The sequence below is a fragment of the Halyomorpha halys genome, unplaced genomic scaffold, assembly GCF_000696795.3.
Source record: "Halyomorpha halys isolate HHAL.00 unplaced genomic scaffold, Hhal_1.1 Scaffold106.1, whole genome shotgun sequence".
Classification (NCBI taxonomy): Eukaryota; Metazoa; Arthropoda; class Insecta; order Hemiptera; family Pentatomidae; genus Halyomorpha; species Halyomorpha halys.
The window spans coordinates 734149-751701 of NW_027111449.1; the positions used below are offsets into that span (position 1 = coordinate 734149).

The 17553-nt window shown below is 29.9% G+C and overlaps 1 protein-coding gene across 1 annotated transcript in view; it reads left to right on the forward strand.

Annotated features, from left to right (window-relative positions):
• The window catches only part of LOC106677711 (chitooligosaccharidolytic beta-N-acetylglucosaminidase), a 102129-nt gene that overhangs the window by 726 nt on the left and 83850 nt on the right, over positions 1-17553 (forward strand). The window lies entirely within an intron of this gene.

Genomic DNA, 17553 nt, shown 5'->3' on the forward strand with positions numbered 1-17553 from the left:
ATTAAGTTTGCAAAAACATAAAACTTAATTTATTAAGTTATTAAAATTAAAACTTAATTTATTAAGTTATTAAAATTAAAAATATGTGTGAGAAATATTAGAAACCCTATTGTGACAAATTCAAAGTAAGCTATTTATATACAGTAAATCTTGAACAAATTATAAAACAATTATCCAAGCTTTAAAAATTCTTTCTTAGCACTTTCGTTGGTTCTAAACATAGTTGTGAATTTAATAAATAAAATACAATGAAGTCTCAGTTATACGAATATGAGGGGGTACCAAAAATTCTTGGTATAAGTGAATACGCAATACATATTATGTACGTATATTTTGGAGAATTCTTTTCTCGTAATTAGTTGGTACATATACGTATGTTGTATGCAGTTGAAAGAAAAACAAAGTAAAGTGAAAAAAAATTATTTATTATATAAAAATTTAATTTAGCTTTAATCCGAATTTTTTAATTTTAGACAAAAAAATTGTGTCATGTTTGTTTCATGTTGCTTTGGGCTGAATAAATCATTCTTTCGCATTCTGTTGAGGTATTAGATTCCTTCTCGCTAATCTCTTTCGCATATATAAAACGTTTTACAACTTCAAATGCTTCAAGAGCTTCTGCGAAAATGGAAGAGGCAAAGGATCTTCGTCATCTGAATCGGAATCGTCCGAGCTAATTATTATACATTAGGGAGTAGAATATAAACATAAAGAGTCATTGGGAGCGGATGTTATTCGCGGATAAAAGTTGTTAACTGTTTCGTTTTTCGCGGTATTTTTCGTCCTTTGTCTTGCCTCGAAAGAGATAAAAATTCATAGAACTGAATAAAAGTTACTAATATGTACATAAAGCGGGTCCAAACTTTCCTTCGTATAACTAAGTTTCGTATAAATGGATAATTACATACACATAATTCAGGGTTTTTTGCAGGGGATTGAGAAATTCTTCGCATAACTGAAAGTTTCGTATAAGTGAGACTTCACTGTAATAGTTTTTAAGTAAACTTTTTATGACAATTTTATAACAAGTTATTGATTTTAATAAGTCCGTTTGAATCATAAATTCATGACATACGTTTTAAATGATATTTTTCATTAATTATATTTTTAATTTTTTTTTTATTAATTTAAGAAAAAAACTTTGCCGATATATCAGACTTGGGTATGGGTTATAGTGATATGTCAGGGATGGGGTATAGTGCGGCAAGGAGGAAAACAGACTGTGCAACATATACAAAAAAAATTAAAATTTAAAACAAGTCATAATATATTTGTAGACATTATGCTGAAAAGTTATATAGTTTGGAAATGGAAAGAGACGAAACGTTGCTAAAATAAGCAGTTGGATAAAACTTTTTTTAAAATATGATAATTGTGGATTTAAAAAGTGATATTATATCACTTATTATTTTTTATTTTTAATTGAACAATCATAAATAAGATGATTTCCGTTTCCAAACTATACTACTTTTCAGCATAGTCTCTAACAATATATTATGCTTTGTATACAATTCATAATTGTGTTGCACAATCAGTATTTTTTTTTTTTATAAATTCGTAAAATATATAATTTGTGAAAAATATCATTAATGTATGACTCAAATCAAGTAACTTGATAAAGAATATATTTTATTTTATCCCATATTTACAATTACAATTACCACCATTTATCGAAACTTTAATTAAACATAATTTTCTTTCACATTCTTTGGTTTTACAGATTGTTAAAATTGTGAGTTTAATTAATGAAGTAATAATAACAAAATATGTTTTCAGAATTTGGTATTTTTTTACTAGGAAAAACAGCCAGATCTCGATCCATAAAACCTTGAGAGCTAATGTGATTAATGGCATTGTTTTTATAGAAATACTTGCATCTGTATTTCTAATAGTATCTATTTGTGCAATTAAATAAGTTTTTGTACAAAACTTAGATAATAAGTTTGCACAAATAATTAAGTTTTTTTATTTGTATACTTTTTTCTGATCCCACCCTCGGACCATCTCCTCAAATTAGAAATACAGATGCAAGTATTTCTATAAAAACAATGCCATAAATCACATTAGATCTCAAGTTTTTATGGATCGAGATCTGGCTGTAAGTAATAGGCGTTGTTTCCTTGTGAAAAACATCGAACTCTGAAAACATATTTTGTTATTATGACTTTATTAATTAAATTCACAATTTTAACAGTGTGTGTTTTTTGCTGACCGCAACCCCAGCCTTCTCCACATAGTAATCTACGGTCAACTATAAAGACCTTATATTTCTAATAATGTTTGGCACTGGAAAAATATCAAAATATATATATTTGTTAATTTCCATTATACGGAACATATTATAAATTATTTATTTTTAAGTACAAGAAGTATTGAAATAATTTCTTTTAAAATTACACGAAAATGTTTAGTACCTGTTATGAAGTGTAGATATTTATAATATTGATTTTAAAATAATTTATTTGTTCAGAAATACCTTTTATTCTCAATATTAAATTGATCCTTTATTTATTTATTCGCACTTATCTAATTAGAAATAATTTATAAATTGATATTTTTCAGCATGATAGTGTTTATGTTAATGTGAACAGCAATAGATCCTGGAAGACAAATTCTATCCTTGCCCTGAATTTTAAATATACTTTTATTTATTCGTTTTTTAAGTGACCCAGTTTATAATTTAATAATCTTTTGTCTATATCTTTATTAAAATTTTTTTATAATTACGCTAAATTATAAATATTTGGAATAGTGTCTATTTTTTATTCAAAGCAGAGGTAATAATTAAACAATTATTTATGACTTTTATTATTTAATATTCGTGATTTTTTCTTATAATTAGTTTTGCTACAATCTTTTACACAGTACTATTTTTAGAATCGGACCTTCACCTAATTTCGGTTGATAATTTCTAAGATGTTATGCTGATAAGCTTTTTCTATCGGTTCCTTAGGATTAGTTCAATTTCTTCGTCGTTCTGTATATCTATCACATATTTTATATCTAATTATTATTATATACTTTTCACATATCTTATATAATATTTACACATATCTTAGTTTGCCCATAATAGCTCTAATTTTATATTATATATTTTTTCAATCAATCAGTTTTATATCTCCTTTATAAAAAACGGATCTTTCTTTGGAATTCATTTAGTAGTGTGCAAACAGTATTAAATTTCGCGAACATTAAGATTTGTAACAAAAGGTTTTCCATAACCAGGAAAAGGATCACAATCAGGGTAGTGCCATTTAATATTGATTTGAACACTTTTCTTTTGAATATAATGTTTTTATATTATACACTATAAAGTCCGAAGACCGGATAAGTAATAAAATAATAAATATATGGAAAGAAACTTTACATTGGCTATGAAATTGCCTTTGACAAAATATAACATCACACTTCCCGTAGCTACCTCCTCGAAAGTAATCCATCATGACCACACGGCAATAATAGTGGACAGTACAACTATATATTGTGTTTTAGAGAAACACAGGGGGGATTTGCATTTATCCAGCATCTCGTTTTGTATTCTGATAAATACCCAGGCTTTGGAATCCAAAAAACTTTTTTTTTAATCATTTATTTATTATTATTTACAACTGTATAACATATATACAAGTAAATTTGCTGTAGGTGAGATAGTGACATGATACAAGCATGTGGAGAATCTACCCATTGATAGAACTCCAATAACATTTATAGAGGAGAAGATCTCAAGGCCATCTTCTTTTCAGACGCCTAGGAGGATTATTAGGTATTGAAGGAGAAGGCAGGTTAGAAGCAAGTGGATTTGGGTGGTTGGGAAGTTTTCCATGGAAGGAATGTTATCTGGATTGTCCAAATCGGCAACATATGGGACATTGAGGTCATGATGGATAACTTGATTTGTGACAAAGTAAGGAGCGTTAAGGATTTTACGAAGGATTTTGGACTGTAAGGATTGGATCCGGGAGGAATTTGATGGTTTAGTGGAGCCCCAAAGCTCAACTCCGTATATCCAGATAGGCCTTATAATAGTCATTTAGATCAGTCTTTTTGTAATGGATTGGCAATTTGGACCGTTTGTCTAGTAAATTTTGTAATAGTCGAAATTGACGAGCAGTTTCCTGTCTTTTCAGTCTTGTTTGAGGATTCCATGTCAGTCGTTTGTCGTTTGTCCAGATGTATAATCCAAAATTTAAAATAATCTGTTTCTGAAGCTGATAGAAATTCTATATAAATCTCCATAGAATAATTTAGAAGCATGTGAACCAGAAATTCTCTTTCAGTTGTTTAAACAGTTCCGTGGTGTGTTACATTGCTTGTTGAGGAATAACATTTAATAAAGTGTGGCACACCAGTTGTAGTGAAAGGCACGAAATGGTTGGAAAGGGAAGGTAAAATAAACTTCCGATTAGGGATTAAAAAGTTCAGTTGAAAAATAATCTTTGATTTTCTTTCTCTCCCTGTTATTTTCTTTTAAACAACATGAGTCAAACTTTCGTTGATAAATTGCTTCTTCTCGAATTATAAAGTCAACTGTAATCACAAATTCATTGAAATTACATCAGTCATTAAGAACTAAGTATTAGTTTGAAAATTTGACTACGGATCAATAAAAACCTGAAATTCAGTTTTCTTTGCTCCAGTAAACCTGTCTTCATTTGTGGTCCTAAGTGTTAGGATGTCTTGTTTGTTGTAAACTTCTTTTTATGTTTTAATATCCTTTCAATAACATAGTAATTTTAAATTATTAAAAAATATAAAATTTGGATTTACTTTGATTGATATTCATATTCAATAAAAAGTTCTGTTTTAATACATTTTCATTATTTTATTCTACTCATATTTCAAGAGAAAATGGCGCTATTTTTCAAAGAATTTTCAAACAGATATAATTTTATGTTTTTTTGATAGTTGTTCTTTTTCTGGATGATTACTGCCTTTAACTATCCTAGTTATTAATTCCATATTTTTTATATTTAATTTAGAAACGGTGAAAAAGTCTCCCTAAAAAAATTAAAATCTGTACCACTACAACTCATGAAGAGTCAGCGGTCAGTATTTAGTAAGGAAGTACTGGTAAGACCACCGGTTGTGCAAGAAGGTAATTTGTCAGAACCAAATTGGTCAGAACCCCGCTCGACCGCAAGTTTTTTAATTTATGAGGCCGGGTAGGCTCCAGATGGGCTCCACAACCCATAGGGTTGACTCACGGCTACAGTGAAACAGAAAACAATTTTCTACCCTGCCGAATTCGAATCTGGGTCCTTGGAGTTATCTACCCCAAAACCTCGCTCCACTTAAACAAAAAAAATGTCCGCACAGTGTAAACTAGTGTTTTCCCCCTAACATTTATATCTGTAAGAAGCTGAGATATAAATTTCAGATTTTTATAATTCCTGTAAGTGGGTTAAAACACAGAAGAGATAAAAACTACCAACATTGTATGCAAATTAATCCATTTTAATGGCATTTAAAACTAATAAAATAGGGTTTTCCTCACTGATAACCCTGATAACTGATTTAACCTTAGATTGCGAACTTTCCTCAATACTACGTCTTTGGCGACTAAAAATTTACGATTTAAATAAAAAATACTGTTTTATTTATTTTATAGAGTTTGTTATTTATTAACATAGTTGAAATTCATTATTACTACGTTCTATTATTATTTAGTTTGTATAAATATTACTAGTAATTTTTTTTTAATCTGGTTTGTACAGGAAAAGAAAACTGTAATGAACCTGTTCGGGTCAGTTTTTCAATGTTGCTCGATTTTATTAAAAAAAATTTTCAACCACCTCTAGTCTTTGTTAGTAAATATTTTAAATGTAAGATGAGTCCGGACCTAATTCAGGGATTTCTGGGGCTAATATTTACTAAAGGAAAAAAAATCATCAAAAGAGCAATTTTTGCTAGATAAAATAGTAAAAATTTTATCTCAATTTTTATAGCTTGAAACATTAAAACTAAATGTTAATAGTAGAAATTATGAATTTCTTTTGCGGTTTTTAGCCTTTTTTTCCCTTTTCTGAGGGTACTTTTTATAATATGACATTCTTTCTTTGAAGACATACATTTTTTCCTTATCAGAATAAGTACCTGGTTCTGGATTAGTACTATCTATTTAATTTTCTAGTACGGCATCAACTCTTGTTCCTCTTTTTTTCCATCCCAAGGTCGTTCTCAATACCTTCAGATCATGGAAATCTTTACCATATTCCTCAATGAGTATCTGAAAGATAAAAGTTTTTTTTTAAATGTCTGTATTGAAATTTACAACTGTATATTAAATAATACATTCAATAAACTTGATCTTAGTTTGATGTTAGTAGTAAGTGCAGTGTCACAGGCTTGTAGAGAAACTACCTCATTGGTAGCATTCTAATGAAATTTTACATTAGCAGGTCTCGTGACCATCTTCTTTTCAGGCACCTCGGAGGATCAGGAATGGAATAGTATCTAGGGTTAGAAACTAGGGGATTTGAGTGGTTAGGAAGTAATGGAAGGAGTGATATCTGGTTCGGACTAGATCGGTTACATATGAAACATTAAGGTATGTATGATTTTATTTGTGACAAATTAAAGAGCATTGAGGATTTTACGAATGATTTTAGATTGGATACGAGAGGAATTCGAAGGTTTAGTGAAAGATAAAAGTGAAAACTTAATATGCAATAATAATCTGCATTAGCATCAGTGTCGGATTACACTATTAGTATACACTTCAATTCTATCACGATAGCTCTGGTAAGACCTTCTGTGTGTGGGTCGAAAAGTTGCCCATTAATAAATAGTTGAAAACTATTATGTTTTGTTTTTACTGCAGCTCTGACCATCTCTTTCTAATTTGTAAACGGTCATCCGTATACAAAATAAATATATAATATCTTCTTACAGCTATCGATATTTTTATTTACATAAAGATTAAGTACAATTTTTTTAAATTTATGTAAACTATAATAAAGATCACTTGTTTTGAAAGTAGGTTATTACTAATGATGCATAAAAATTGTCTGTTTTTTTTTCGGGAAACATTGTGTAAATTGTTGACGGGACGGCAAAGGATGTTCATCTTGTGAAGATTTACATTATATCAAACGAACTTGGGGAATTCCTTAATTAATCAATTCTGTTGCTGCTCATTAAGCTTCAAGGAGGTATCTATTTTATAATTCTATTGTATTTTTCGGAAACAGTGATCAACACCTTGCTCCAATGTTATGATTTATGTCTTCACTAATTTAACACTGATTTTAAGTCTGAGGAAGAATCTACCTAACATACAAACATTCTCATCCGAACAATAATTATTTTTCTGATTTAATTTAGTGTGCAATGTGTTTTCTTATAACTGGACGTTTATGTTACGAAAGATTTCAAGAACTATATTATGCTGAGGAAAGGAGAATACAATATGTACCAGATGCAACATAATGACAAAGCTAACCTAACCTGGAGCAATATCAATGCTATCACATTAGCTGGTATCTGATGATTTTTATTGACGTCTTTTATTGACGTGCTTCGACGAGCTTTTGGATTTGTTATTAATTTTTTAATCTATTTTATTTTCATCGAATTCAATTATTTTTCACTATTAAGATTGTAGGTCTGTTATGCGATGACAGGCACAGAGAGATTTAAGAGTCGTTATATAAGAACCATATTGTCGAATTGCCTCGTATCACACGTTAGTTTCAACATTCTTTTTTCGCTTTTCCATAATAGCATCATCTTTATTTTGGCCTATTTTATTTTTCTTTAATAAATTCTTTATTTACAATGTCTTCCAATAATTAATTATTATATTTTCTCTTATCAGTTTATTATACTTCTTCTTGACAACCCATTACACTCCATGACTTGGACACCCCTCCCTCCCCCCCCATGGGCCTCCTCAAGAAACTTCCGCTTGTTTAAACGGCGAAGTACACAACCGCCCTCTAATTTCGAACATCGCGTAGGGTCTTATCAACATATAAAATAATAAAACAATAGGGAACCATATTAATTTATGCACCTGCGCAGAATGGCCTGCAAAAAGTTTTTAATTTTTGTATGTAAGGAGTAAATTTACATTTAAAGTATGCTAATTTTTTAATAATAATATTGTTTGTTAAAACTGTTGAAAATTAATGAATATAAAAAACTGTTATCGAATAGATTGGCCTTGAGCATGGTCAGGTTGGCCGAAAAATTGTGCATTTAAAGAAATAACAAAGTGTTTGAGATTTAACTTGGATACTAATTATTTTATTTAATCAATAAAACCAATTTCGGAAAAGTGATAAAATTGGAGGTTATTTTTTGACAAATCAAAATTGTACACTAAAAACTAACAATTTCCTTTGCCCAATATATTTTACAAATCAATATTTTTGATCTTTATTCTCCGTCGTAAACCTTTACCCTCCTGTCCTACAGTATCCTTTCTAAATACTCCACTTACGCCTGTTGAACAGATTCGATACTTAGAACTCCATCTTGACAAGAGTCTTACTTGGAATCCACATACAAGACTGAAACAAGAAACTGCTCGTAGTTTCGATTGCTACAATATCTACTTGACAAACGCTCTAAACTTCCCATTCGCTACAAAAAATTATTATACACAATGATAATCATACCAAATTGGACACATTTATTAAGAAAGTCAGGTATTTTCTTTCCTATTAATGAGAAACAATTTCCCTCATAAATCGCAACGCTCTAATGGCCAACTTGAGAACTAAAAACACTATATTGTTTTAACTAAATTATAAACCAGCATATTTGGTATAAGTTTGTTTGTATTGAATTATAAAATCAAAAGGAAGGCGTATCAAAATAATTTTTTTTGTGTAGTAAGCTCTCGTGTGCCGAGCGTTGGACAACTCTTAACCATGACAGTGGCTGCGATAGTAAAGGGCTGACAACTGCTACCGTGTAAATGGGTCTTGGTGCTGTTTTTTCGCCTTCAATATGGTCAAGATGTGGTCACTTTCTCCTTTGCTAACTTAAAAATATAGTAGATATTTTTATTTTAATCAAATTTACTCATTGTTCATTTAAAAATGTTCAAGAATCAAATAAAACAATAACTATTAAACATCTTTAAGATTAAATATGTTAAATATTTTTAGGGCTAAATTGTAATTCAGATTTATATCACGACCCTATTGCAAAACATAACCAATTTTTTTTAATGTATTATTTACAGTGAATCTTAAAGGTTGATGCATTTATAATAGTACAAGAGCCGGGAAGAAAAAAAGGCAGTTATCTCGCCCTAATTTTTGATTACTTTAATGAAAACTAGGTAATTATACCTACTTTTCAAAATTGATGAATCTGCCAAGTATAGGTAGGGGAAATAAAAAATGCCGGCTCTTTCAAAACCTTAAAAAAACACTAATTTTTCATTCGAAGCTCTATATCTTAAAAACTACCTACAATACTAGAAAATATAACAGAACATTATTTAAAGAAGAGTAAATTTGCTGAAATAATAGCTATAAAAGAGCTATTTACGTTCAATAGTTCTCGAGATATAGCTTTTTAAAAAGGAAAATTTATTAAAAATATACTGAAAGATAATAGTTAGTTAATTTATTTTGAGAATTCTATATCTCAGGAACTATATGACGTACAGATGTCTATTAGCAATCAAATTAAAGCTAGTTTAATGGACTGTAAAAAAGTTAATGAACTTTACTTTCGTAGGAATAGAAGTTTTCATGATATTTGCTAAAATAAATTGATTTATAGTTGTTCAGACAATAAGTTTGATATATGAAAAACTTCATTTCAGAAACTATTTGACGTACAGATGTCTGCTTGCGCTCAAATTAAAACTAGTTAAATTGTAGGACTAGTAGTTTTTATGATATTTGACAAAATAAACTCACAAAATGTTAATTTCTAGTTGTTCATATAAAATGTTGGATTTTTGAAAAAATATATCTCTGGATCCATAAGACGCACATATGTCTGCCAACACTCAAAATAAAAGAAATTAAATTTACTATAAAGTAGTTTATGACACTTATCTTCGTGGGGATAGTAGTTTTTATGATATTCACATATGAATAAATTTGGCAAATGAAAATTTGCCCGAACAACTATAAATCAATTCATTTTAGCAAATTTCATGTAAACTATTACTCCTACATAGATAAACACCATAAACTACTTTATAGCTCATTAAACTAGCCTTAATTTGAATGCTAATAGACATCTGTACGGGAAATGGTTTTTGAGATATAAAATTTTCAAAATAATTTCTCTAACTACTGATCGTTCAGTACGTCCCAAATAAGTAATCAAAAACTGGGGTGAGATAACTGCCTTTTTTCTCCTCTTGGACTCTTCTACTATTACCTGTCAGTTGTTGTTCTTAAGCTACCAACAAACAATAAATGCATTAAGGTTCGTTCAAATTTGAATTTAGAATAAAAATATAGTTAGGAGGTTTAGGAATTATGATCACAATGCTCTTTATTCCTATGCTGTAAATGTGTAGAATTCTTTTTTATTTTTTAATCCTAGCACTAAATTTAAATTGCACATAAAAATATAATACTACGGTAATAAAACGGTCCATTGATTAGTTAGATATAATCATTATTCAACATAAGTGCTATAAAATACTACAAATTTTATTAAAGTTCCTAAAAGTTACCAAAGACTGTCATCTGTATAGTAGTGTAGTAAAAGAAGTGAGTTAATTCGACATTTCAGATGACCGTCAGGTTTGTTATAGATTGCGCTAGTAGGTCAATACGTGACATCCTCTGGGTTATTAACACGTTGGCATGGCGATGGAAGATAATTAAAACGTATGTGACTATTTAGATAAAATACCAGTTTATTAACTTTCAAAGATATTACGTTTAAGTTACTTTTTGAGTAAAATGTTCGAATTCGATTTTCTCTGTTTGAAGTTGGTTCTCTGATTTCCCAAACGTTTGTAGTTTCAAATTATTTAGATAGAGAGATGTGTTTTATCCATCACGACGTCTCTGACCACACTTTCACATTGCTCGTTACTCATTTTTTAGTCACTTTAAAAGGAAACTCAAACAATTCAACATGTTCACACCCGGCAAGCAGTTTCAGCTTGAAGGTCGCCTGAGACTCATCACTTGAAAGATGAGTCTCAATTCAACAAAATTCGTTTGTGTCGATATTTTGTAAAACAACTAAGAAGTTAATAAATAGTGTTGCAAATGTAGTCACCAAAGTTTCATTCAACGTTTGTTGGCCTATTATGATCATTCTGTTCAAATCAACCAGTAAAAACTGCTTGGATTTAATTTAATTAACATAAAATTTGACAGTGATTTAAAAAAAACAAACTATAAATTCTTTATTGTTGAACTTAAAACACTTTACCGTTCTCGAAGGAAGCTATCACATTTTATTATCCAGGTTACGCTGCTTATGATAATTTTTCGATAAAAACCGGTTTTTATGAGTTTATCTAAATGTAAATTCATTTTTAATGGTTTGTACAGGACCCTAACCCCGAGGAGATAAGGATACAGCAAACTACAACACATTACCTTCAACTGAACGTAGTTCCTTATAATACTATTTTCGACTGATTACAACTTCGTCATTGAAGTAACTTGTCATTTACACAATTTGAGTACATTAGGTGCTATACCTGTTCCAATGGAAGTTTCCGAGGTGCTAAAAGTCTCGGAGATCTCATTCAGAAGAGGTAATAATGCAACTGGTGAAATTTATCTTAGCATCTCTTTACAATTTTTTTAAAAATTATGATGAGCTGTTAATAGCTCACCGTAGATTAATATGAGGAGATGGTCAGGGGAAGAGGGAGTGTGGTCAGCAAAAAAAACCCCTGACGAAGCCCTGCAAAGTGGGGCGAAACGTTGGTTAACAATAAATGGTTTTCTTTTACCATTTTGATACCTTTATTGACCGCCAGCCGAACTATCTTCCTCCAATCTATTTAATTTAATGCTTTTACAAAAATAAAATTATTTTGCTAACGGAATCTTCTCAGTTAATTGGCCATTGTATTTAAATGACGCTCATTTATGCGTAGATTGCAAAAAAGAATAAAATTTGTTCAAAACATATTTTATTTCCAAATATTAACATACTGTTTCGATTTCCCGTTAACATAATTATAGTTTATATATATTTACCATATTATATAATTTTATGAACCAAGGTTTTGGGTATTAAAAAAAGTTAATTATTTTGTTGCTTTCAAAATTTCTTGAATAAGATTTTTTTGAATTAAAAAAACCTTGAAACTGGTTCTTAAAAATATGTACATTTTACGAACAAATTTTAAAGTTTTGGGTATTAAAAAAAAAATTAAAGAAATTTTGGAAATGAAACTGAAAATAAAAAATTTCCTCAGAATCAAATCTTTGCACTCTAAGATTACGTTTTAAGCATAAAAAAAAAAATTGGTTCCGTGTCTGTAGCCGAATTTGTGTTGGTGCTTTACCTATCGAAACTACGATTTTGATAAAGGATTGTGTGAATTGGTACCGATTTGATTTATTTTATAAGATTCCGTTCATTTGGATAAACGTATTTTGTTAGGCAAACCTATTTTTTCGAAAAAGGCTAGTCCATTTTTCCCCAAAATTAAAGTAATGAAAATCATCTAGAATCAATGTAATCAGATAACATCTGCTACTTTTGCTTATTGACGCACTAATATATATTTATTTATATTATTATATATATTTTTGTTTATTCTGTTTATAGCCTCAAAAATGAAAATACAATGTTTAGTGACGTTTCGTGGATAATGATTTTTTCTGGAAGAATAGGTTTTATACCAAGATTGAATAAAATATTCAGATAAGAGAGGGATCCTACTTTCTGACCAAGTCTTTTTCTTTATTTTTCCACCAAAGCAGATTAGTTGGAATTTGTATTCGAGACATACCAGGGGAATTGAGCCATAACCTATTGAACGGTTAATAATATAGTTTTTATTTGTAGCATATTTTTTTTTGTTGTGGGATTTAACAATTCTTCTGAAATTTTGTCATTTAAAACAAAATAAAAAAAAAATGTGTTTACATTATACTTAATAGAGGCACAGAACATGTCTATAGACTGACTAAAAGCTAAAGGGTTATCATCATGGATTACTTAGTGAGTGTTTTGGTACACGTATAATTTAAAAAATGTGGAATGTTTTTTTTTAAAAAAACCTGCTTTAATCATATTTATGTATCAGAGTGCTAAGAAAATTCAAATTGAAATAAAAATCATGGGACAGACAAGTACGCACTTTTATGAGAATGATCCAACAATGTCATCATTAGTTAAAATTATAGTTTGTATTTAACATAAAATTATACCAAGTTCTAATTGAAAAGCTGGAAAACAACTATTTATGAGAGTATCGTGACGTCACTTTTATAATTAACAGTGACACTAATTAACGGCTAGCGAGGCCGATCATTAATGGACTTCATGCTCAGCGGCTCAAAGCTAAATTATCGTCCCGGCACGATATTCCTCTGTTTCTCTGAAATTAAACTATGTATGTTGCTGGCGTAATATTTTTAATCGGAGCCTAACTATCTCTTCTCACATGAGTTTTAAAACCTGAACTTACAGTAGAGAAGTAGAAGATCGGCAGTTAAAGCTTAAAATAACTCAAATCATTTTATAACATCACAATCCGCCTTCAAACCTAGAGATACGGTCCAAGAGCCCAAGAAGAGAAAAAAGACAGTTATTTCAACCCAATTTTTGATTACTTTAATGAAAACTATAAATAGTTACTAGTCAAAATTAATGACGATGCCAATAATAGTTAGAGAAAATATAAAAACAATAGGGCTCGTTCAAAACTTATAAAAATTATTTTTTCATTCAGGGCTCTAAATAATTAAAATTATCTACAACACTAAAAAAAAATAAATTAAACTACTAACACTACGAGTGACGTACACTTGTCTACCGAGTTGATATGGAATCATTAATTGCATGAGTTATTTAATCACATCTTCCATTACATGTTTCAATTTCTCTTTAATTAAATAAAGATAAACGTTAAATGATCCAATATAAAAAATGAATGATATTGAAGAACAATTACACTGAAGTAATTGTAAGAAAGAATTACTGAAATTGTAATAATATTGCACTATTACAGTTTAATTCTATACAATTACTTATTCATGCTAAGTACCATAATTGCAATTTCAATTACTTCTTGAGTAATAGTAATTGCAGTTACACGCACAATAACATACTATTCAACTCATGTGAATTTATTTTATTTCGACATTTCTTATGAGCAGAAATCTTAAAAAAATAAAATAAATCGGTACGCAAGTGCGCGATCAGCGATTTTATATTTTAGCATATTCGACAACATAAAAAAAAAAAACCGTAATATGTTAATAAATTTATACACTTGCACGCAATCTGAAGCCGGATATCATTTTTATGTTTGGGAGTCATTTTAAAACTAATGTTTTCTGTTTTGGTGTTAATTATTTGTAAGTACAATTATTTATAATTGAATGATGATTATTCGGAATTATAGGGAAAACAAGTAACAATTACACAAGATTGTATGTGATAATTGCAATAGGTGCTCCGTCAATTACAATTACAGCAGTTCATCAAGCAATTGCAATTGCAATTATTAGTAAATTTAATTTAATTTCTGAAATTCCAAATTACAGTAATTAGCAAGTAATTGTAATTAATTTTTTCCCAACACTGGTTTCCTGTTACCTCTCAGTGGAGGATTAGGAGTGGGCAGCCTCTATATTTGCCTAAATAAATTTTTAAAATATTGATTACTTGTTGTTCGAAAAAACTTTTGGTTTATGAAAGAATGTATCTTTGAAACTATTTTTTTTATTTTAAAACTTTATTTATTGATAGGTATTACAATCTGCCACACCGTCGTGGACAATAGGTAATAGTGATGAATGATCACATTCATACTAAAATAAAATAAAATAAAACTGAAACATAAATAAATAAATGAAAAAAAAGTACATAAAATCTCTCTTAAAATAAAACAAACAAAAGCATAAAGAAAATGAACATAATCAAACTATGTGCAGGAAAAATAAAAAATAATGAAAAAAAAAAGAATCTCTAGTCACATTTACACTCCTATGTACAATATTTACATAATCGACCTGAGTATACCTGGGCCCACTCTATCCCCCACGTGTAAGAGGTAGAGCAGAGCTCATAAGATCCCAGCGCTTCCCTCTCGTCGCATCACTGGTAATGAGCTGGTGGAAGCTGAGCAAGTGCGCTAAATAGATACTATTAGGCGTTCAGATCCCTATTAGCACCCACAGAGTACGCTTTCTTGAACAACGGTTATACAGAGGTGACTTGTAAATGATCACACTCAGCCGTCACATTTTTCGCCAATCAAGGGTACCAACTTTATGAGACTGGGTGGACCCCAAAGGGCTTCCTGATCCCACAGGGCCGATTCACGGCTACAGAAACAGAATAAATAATTACCTCCTATATGCAGCTTCAAACCCTTTCTTACTTACATATAGGTTTTCTTTCCCATTTTTTTCATAACTTAAATTTTTAGTCCCCCTGTCGAACAGATCCGCTACCTTGCACTACATTTGGACAAACGATTAACCTGGAATCCTCACACAAGATTGAAAAGACAGGAAACTGCACGTAGATTTCGACTATTACAGCACTTATTAGATAAACGGTCTAAACTTCCAACATATTACATAAGACTGATCTACATGACTGTAATAAGGCCAATCTGGACATCTGGAGTTGAGCTTTGGGGCTCCACTAAACCTTCGAATTCCTCTCGTATTCAATCCTTACAATCCAAAATCCTTCGTAAAATCCTCAATGCTCCTTACTTTGTCACAAATAAAATCATACATAAAGACCTTAATGTTCCCTAAGTAACCGATCTAGCCCGAACCAGATATCACTCCTTCCATTATAAAATCTAACGAAACAAACCTCCTAGTTTCTAATCTTGCATCCTCTTCCATTCCTGACAATCCTCCGAGGCGCCTGAAAAGAAGATGGCCACGAGACCAGCTAATGTAAAATGTCATTAGAGTGCTACCAATGGTTAGTTTCTCTGCACGCCTGTAACACTCCAATTTAACTTAGATTTACTAAATTTATTATAATCTACAGTTGTAAATAGCAATAAATAAATATTAAAATTTTTTTTTTTAATTATGTTCATTTTGTATATTTATTTACTTTTTATATTTTCATATGTACTTTATTTTTTGTACTTTCCCTGTTCTTAATTTCAATATTATGAATTTTTTCCCATACCTTTTATTTTATAATTATACTTAAGACTGTACCTTTGTTTTAGCACTACTTGTGTATCTATATTGCTAGTCATTTTATCCATTAAGGCTGTTTTTGTTTTAACCCTGATGACGGCTTGCGGTTCTGGCCGAAACTTTGACACTAATAAATAAATTTTAACTTATTCTTGTTCTTCACTGATGGCATCACCAACCATCTCCTCATTTAAATTGAAATGAATTAATAAACAGGAATGGTTTTATTTTAATGAAGGCTAACTAGAAAAAAATAAATTGTTTAATGTGTTTAGTTCGGCCGCTATCGTTCGCTGAACGAGGAGTCAAGATATGATTCGGTGCTGATCTTGCTATCTCTTTTCCGTTGTCGATTACCATTATTGCCAAGAGGGCATTTCTTGTCCCTTCTTGTCAACTCCTGTCAAAAATATCAGTTAGCCGACGGTTTCTTGCTGATTATTTTGTTTTTTAATTAGTTTACTTATCTCATCAACTATATTTAATAGGCACAAGAACATCAATTCTTTACTTATGGTCACTTTAAGATTATAATAATAATTTAAAATGGTTTTAACTTTCAGGAGGTAACGTTAATCCGAATAAGACCGTTTTTTAAATGAAAACATAACATGCTACGATACTGCTGTCGATACCAAGATACATAATTTGTGCTCGTTAAATAAATAAAATACATTTTTAATTTTTGGAAAATAAAATTTGTACAATAATATAAGGGTTGTAACATCCTAAAACCATTCTGGTCTATTTTTAAATTTTTAATTTTTGGTACTTGATTATCACGAGGTAAAAGGATTCTTTTTGGCTGAAATTCTTTTATGTCGTTATAATGTACCATAGTTTAAAACTATTAATTAAAAACAATATTGACAATGGATTTGGTTGATTTTGGAATATATTGCCTCATATTTAATATTATTATAAATATGATTTGATAATTTACTATTTTATATTGCCCTTTTAGTAATTATTATAAAAAATATAGTTATTCCTTAAGGAAATTGACCGAATTTTTTTTCCTTTCTCAACGAAATACTGAACCCAGCAGCCCACCACTATTAATACCGCTTTAATAGTAGGTTGTTGGGTTTCTCGTTTCGAACGAAACAGAAAAGGAACGAAAAAAATACCGGTAACTCACGGTAAACTGAGCGGTAAAAAGAAACAATAGGACTCCATCTGTATGGATTATAAAGAAAAACTCTAATTTATTTATACTCTTTAAATTTCTTTCTTGAGACTGGCAATT